Source organism: Macaca mulatta, chromosome 10, assembly GCF_049350105.2.
Source record: "Macaca mulatta isolate MMU2019108-1 chromosome 10, T2T-MMU8v2.0, whole genome shotgun sequence".
NCBI lineage: Eukaryota > Metazoa > Chordata > Mammalia > Primates > Cercopithecidae > Macaca > Macaca mulatta.
Genome location: NC_133415.1, coordinates 9,121,449 through 9,127,282, shown reverse-complemented (window position 1 = coordinate 9,127,282; position 5,834 = coordinate 9,121,449). Strand labels below are relative to the sequence as shown.

At 55.1% G+C, this 5,834-nt stretch overlaps 1 long non-coding RNA gene across 1 annotated transcript; it reads right to left on the bottom strand.

The window, feature by feature from the left end:
• Window positions 1-233: 233 nt before the first annotated feature.
• On the bottom strand, window positions 234-5,112 carry LOC713582 (uncharacterized). The gene is made up of 2 exons (XR_013398974.1): window positions 4,543-5,112; window positions 234-565 (listed from the first exon to the last, which is right to left on the bottom strand). It is a non-coding gene; the product is annotated as an uncharacterized LOC713582 (long non-coding RNA).
• Between the last annotated feature and the right edge of the window lie 722 nt (window positions 5,113-5,834).

The following is a 5,834-nucleotide window of genomic DNA, read 5'->3' as shown; positions in this document are numbered from 1 at the left end:
GGGCTTCACAGCCAGGAAAACCAGCCAAGGGGAATATAGTGTCTGCAGACCGGTGAGGTCCAGGGTCGCTTCATAAAAATGGATTCCTGGAAAAACATAAACCAGCAATTTACCCTGTGAATTTTATTGGCCTAAAAAAATAAAAAAGCTATCTCATTTGAATAATGAAGAGAGATAAACCATTCCTAGCTCCTCTTTTATTAGTGAATAAGGACACAAACACTCAACAGAAACGGAATGCTCACACAAAGCTTCAGGTCTGATTTATTAGCCACTTTAGTTTCATAAAACTCAGCATTTCTATTAAAATAAAATGATGTCCAAAAGGTTTGCTTGTTTTTAAGAAAATTGCATTTAATACAGGGCAAGACTTTGTTATGTTTTTTTTTTTTTTTTTTTTAAACAAAGCTCAAATTCTCCTGACTTCACGCCTGTTACTACAGCTGGAGGGAAACCGATTTCAGAATCTATCTGATATGTCGGATTTCTTTGTGGCATCCACTTCATCGCTCAGCAGCCAGCCATGATGTCATAAGCCCATCAGATTTCCGGTAGGGGGAAAACGCTGGGGAATTGGAAAGAATGGATGTTTCTTACCCATCAGGAAGGCAGGGGAAGAGGCTGGGTGTGTTTGGGAGGAGAAGCCGCGTGGCTGGCGGGGGACAGGAGCAGGCACAATGTTTGTGATATTAAATGTCAGGCAGAAACCTGAAAACCCCAGCTACCCAGATGTTTTCTCAATATCCAGATGTCTGGCACTGAGCAGACCGTGCTCCCGCCTCCCAGGAGGTGCTCAGCGTTTTGGGCTTTGACCTCAGGTCTCCGGTGAGCGCACAGTGCCAGGAGCTGTATATCCTCGCGGCTGCTCACCCTTGGGTTTGGGATTTTTTTCTAAATCTTTACACATGGATGACAGGAGTAACTAGGTCCAGATTTTAAAAGCTGTTGAAGCAGTGATTTGAGAAGTTCAGTCTCTGGAACGCTATGTAAGCCAAAAAGGAGGAAAAAAAAAAAAAAAACACCCTCAGCCAACACACACACAAACATATGTGACTCTTAAGCCATAGGACTTAAAAACCCAAAACAAAACCACCAAGTCTGAGAACCAGGGCTGGAGACCGACACTGAGAAGCGCTGAGCTCTCCCCCAAGAGAATGCTTCCCCCCAAATCAGAAAAACACCACACAGCTTTGTTCTTCCTGACAAAGCCCCTTGCTTCCAGGGAGCCGACAGTTGCCAACAAAAGCACAGGGTAGAACTCATTTACACGCAGACTGGGCTTCAAGGAGCCATCAAGTGCAGAAATGGAAATGGCTTTGCCTGGGAGCCCTGCCTCCCTGCTACTGGTAATGGGGACCCCTGGAGCCTGGGGGAGCCCCGCAGGTCACAGATGGAGCAGGGTCCTGGCCTCCTGGTGGCCTGGCTAAGCATCTGCCCCACGGAGGCCACCACCTAGGCTTGTGACATCACAGCTAATTGCCCCTGAAAATGAGCCAGGAACTGCAGGCCCCTCAGGGCTGCAAGCCTGAGACTTCACAGGGAGCTGTGAGGAGAGGCAGCTGGGGAGGGGCCATCGCCAATTAAAACCCAGAGCTCAGATAACAAGAAGTGGTTGGGGGGGGGGACAGTATCGTCTCTGGTGGGGAGAGGGCAGGAGGAGGTGGGGGTGTGGAAGGGGCTGGGGGGCGGTATTTGTGCCTTCATCTCCTACCACAATCCCCACCCCCAGCCTTTACAGATGAGGACATTGAGGCCAGGGGTGGCTGAGTGGCCTGCCCAGGGTCACCAGGCTAATTAGCAGGACAGCCAGTACAGGGAAAAGAAAACACAGGTCTGGCACTGCACAGGTCTTCCTGAACTTATCTAATTTAATCCTCGAAGCACTCTGTGAGGGAGGGATTATCCTTAACCTCAGTTTCCAAAGAAGCCAGTGGAGGTGCAGAGAGCTTAAGTAATTTGCCCAAGGCCACACAGCTCATCATTAGCAGAACTCAGCCTGACCTTCTGTTCACCTGATTCTGAATCCTGTACTCTTTCTGCTGGGTTGGGGGAGGCAGTTGAGGTTTAACTGTGAATTGTGAATCTGATCTAAATACATATTTAAAATGCAGATCCCCACAGAACAAAAGGGAGTCAATCATTGTAAATTAATTTTTTACAGCCATTCCAGGCAGCAGGCTTGCTGGCCAGGTGGGTGGGTGGGGAGGCTGCTCTTATTCTGTCCTCGCCAGAGCCTGAATAAAGCAAGTTGACTGTCTCTCTAGCTGTGCGTGGCGGCCACTCGAAGCTCCTGAAGTGGGGCAGTGGGGGGTGTGCGAGACTGAAGAAAAGCTTTGTTAGGCATCTGCAAGGGCTTCATCTGCCCCAGGAAAGGTGCCAGGCACACGGGTCCGATGGAGCCAGGGGAGGGAGGATTCACTGTGTATAGAAACCATGCAAAAGAAAAAAAAAAAAAAGAATCAGTCCCCCTGAGCCAGGTTCCTAATTTCCAAGTGAGTTTCAATGAGCTGTGGGTCAACTGAGCAGCAATTGCTGGCTCGGAGACCTGACTCTGGGTCAGAGCGGTGCTGCCCAGGGCCCTGCCCACCAGGATGGGGGAGGCCGGGCAGTCACTGTGGTCCTATATCCCAGCTACTCTGGGGGCCCCGTCGGCCACCACCTTCTCCCAGAGCAGCACTTGAAGGAGACAAGTCTCCAAGAGATGGGACAGAAGAAAGAGGAGACAGGCCAGTCTGAGCTCAGGGAACAGGACTAGCGCCTGCCCTGGGCCTCGCCTGGCAGGTCCACTCTCCTTGCAGCCGGCCAGCCTTGGCACTGCAGTGGCCAGGCTGTGCCAGGCCTCTCCCTTCACAAGGCCTGCTGGTTTCTTTTACTTTGTTTCTGTGAACGGCAAATGGGGTGTGGAGCCCAGGACTCGGGCCAGGGAAGAGGAAAGAAAAGTTTCTGCCATCTGGATGCCTGACCTGGCTGAGCCGCTCCTGTTTTTCTGGGGAAATCCTACCCATCTTTTATTCGCTCTGCCTACCATCCACCCAGAAGAGATTTGGGTCCTGCCTTCATGGCACTTACAATCAATAGAGGGAGCTAAACATTGACCAATCAATGGCATAAAAGTGTCCATGGAGGGGGTGGTCCCATGCTATGAGAGTCCATCATAGTGGAATCATCAAGTCAGGGAGGTCAGGGAAGGCTTCCAGGAGGAGGTGACATTGGTGCTGGGGCCCAAAGGATGAGGAGTATTAATTGTTCTGACTCACTGTCATCCTTGCAGAGTCCCTCTCTGATATCCTCCTAAGGTCACCTCCCCTCCCCATACCCTGGTCCCCTTCTTGACTTTCTGTTGTTCATCTATGTCCCTGCCTTTGTCTGGAAGCCCTCTGAGGGCAGAGGCCAGGCCTGTCTTAGTCACTGCTGAATTGCGCGTGGCCGGCACTTAGTAGGTGTGCCAGACCACCTGTGGTGGTCTACACTGCCTATTTGTGACTATTTGTTGATCAAAAGAATAAACGACATGTGCAAAAGGCCCTGTAGTGGGAGAAATCCCAGGACAGGAGGATGTGGGAGTAGGAACGGGGGCAAAGGGACAGAAGGTGATGGGAGATGAAGCTGAGCCTCCCCAAGAACCTCCCTAGAAATGCGGGTATCTCCTCCAGCCAAGGGAAAACCTTCTGCCCTTGTCCTGTGGCAGATTCTGTGGTAGGCTGTCTTCCTTCCCCAAGAGGAGAGAGTGTGGCATAAATACTCTGCCCCACCTGAAGCGCTCTAGGCACAGCACCCCTGGGCACAAAGCAGGTGGGCACTAGCACCCTCTGCCCAGTACTCTCGGCCACCAGCTTCCCTCCTGCGTTCATTCTCTCACCCAGTGCTGCGGGGTCACCTGGAGCCACAGAGAGGCAGTGGGATTCGCCCCCAGCAGATCCAAGGGTCTCAATCCAGGGCTTCCCTGAATCCCAGCCCCAGGTCTCACCTGCACTACCCCCATGGCTAGCACCCTTTCTCCTCACTGAGGCGGAGGTGGAAGGAGAAGAGGAGCCAGGACAAATGGGGTTTGAGTCCCCCGGTCTTATTACCAGCGTGGGACGGGTGCCAAATTGGCCTCTCCGCCCCTCAGCTTCCTCACAAGTGAGGTGGAGACTCCTCAGGCTTCCCCGGGGAGTGAGCGCTTGGTAATCCCGTCTAAAAGACTCAGAATAAGCCCCCTCTGGTCTCGCTGTCGCCCCGAATCCCTCTCCCGCCTCAGCTGCAGCTTCTGCAGCTCCCGAGGAAGGGGGCACCCGAATTCCAGCCGCTGAGGCTGGAGTTTGGAGTTCGCCCAAGGAGCTTCTGCCCTGGGGGGGGCGACTGAGACCCCACAGGTGGGTCCCGTCCCCGCCCCAGATGTGAGCCTCGCCCCTCGGAGGCGCGGCTCCGCCTACGCCCAGACCCGTCCTCCCAGCCAGCCAGCCCGCTCAGCGCGCTCTGGCAAACTTTCCGCGTCCAGAACCCGCCCGCGTCTACACCTGCTCGCGGTTCAACCGCAAGCGCACGTCTACACGGTCTCACCTGCCCCTGGGTTGCTGGAGGGTGCCTCGGTCACGGGTCCGCGTCTCCACAGGCTCAGCAGCTGCGAGTCCCCGGGACTGCCGACCTCAGCCTTAGGGATCCGTCTTGACCACCCCCGGATTCGGAGGCGCCCCGGCCGGACCACTTGTGCTGGTCTACACCTCCTCGGCAACCCCGGGTCACCGGAGATGCTTCGGCTCGAGGGCCCCACCTGCACCACCCATGGCTCTCGAGACCCTTCAGAGCGCGGACCCGGCCGAGATCCCGCGGAGCCGCTGCGCGTGGCCGGTGCCCGCGGTCGCCCCCGGGTCCCGTCCGCGGCGAAACTGCCGGGGCTGCTTACCTGGCCAGCGCCCTCACGCTCCGGTCCGGGCTGCACCGCCGCCACTCTCACACATTTTGCGATATCGTCGATGGCGAAAGAAAACGTTGTAAATCCTCCTGCGGCCACGTGGCTGTCCCCCCACCCCCTTCTCCCTTTCTCTGGCCCTCAGGACAAAACGGCCCCGCGGCCGGCCGCTGGCCACGGGGCTCTAGGCGGGCGACGCTGGCCGCGGCGGGGCGTGGTCTGGGGCGGGGAGGGCGGGGCGTGGTCGGGGCAGGGGCGGGGCGCGCCGGTTCCGGCCGCCCTCCCCCGGGAAATCGGGCCTGAGACTAGGGCTCCTGTTCCAGCTCTTGATTGGTCGGTCGGCCAGCAATACTGACGTCTGATTGGCTGAGACAAAGAAGAGGCTAAGGCCGTGGGGATGGGGGTTTGTGGATTTCATTCTTTGCCTTTTCGCTCCGGCGGCGACCGCTGCTCTTTCGGACCTTTCTGAACTCTGCGGCCTTTTCCTCTCTGCTTTCGTGCTCCCTATCATAACGCTACCTGCATTTCCCTGTCCTTCTCTACCAAACAGTACCTGGAGATAGGGACATGGGGTTCGTGCTGCTCACCACTGTCTCCCCAGGGCCTGGCACACAGTACGGGCTCAAAACGCGTTAGTTGAATGAATTAGTGGAAAACATGCATACAGGTGTTTAGAGCTATCTTTAATGTTGGCAACATCCCTACGAGATGATATTACTATTCTCTCCCATCCCTACGAGATGATATTACTATTCTCTCCCAAGGATGAGGAAACCGAGGCGCAGAGAAATTCGGTCACCTGGGAATGAATGGCTGAACTGATGCTGGGACATGCTTACATCGCTGGATCTCAGATCCTCTACACAGCGATGCCCTGTGCAGTGTCAGAGCTCAGTTTCCCGTTTATCAAGAGTGTTGTGTTAGAGCACAAGATAGGTTAGAA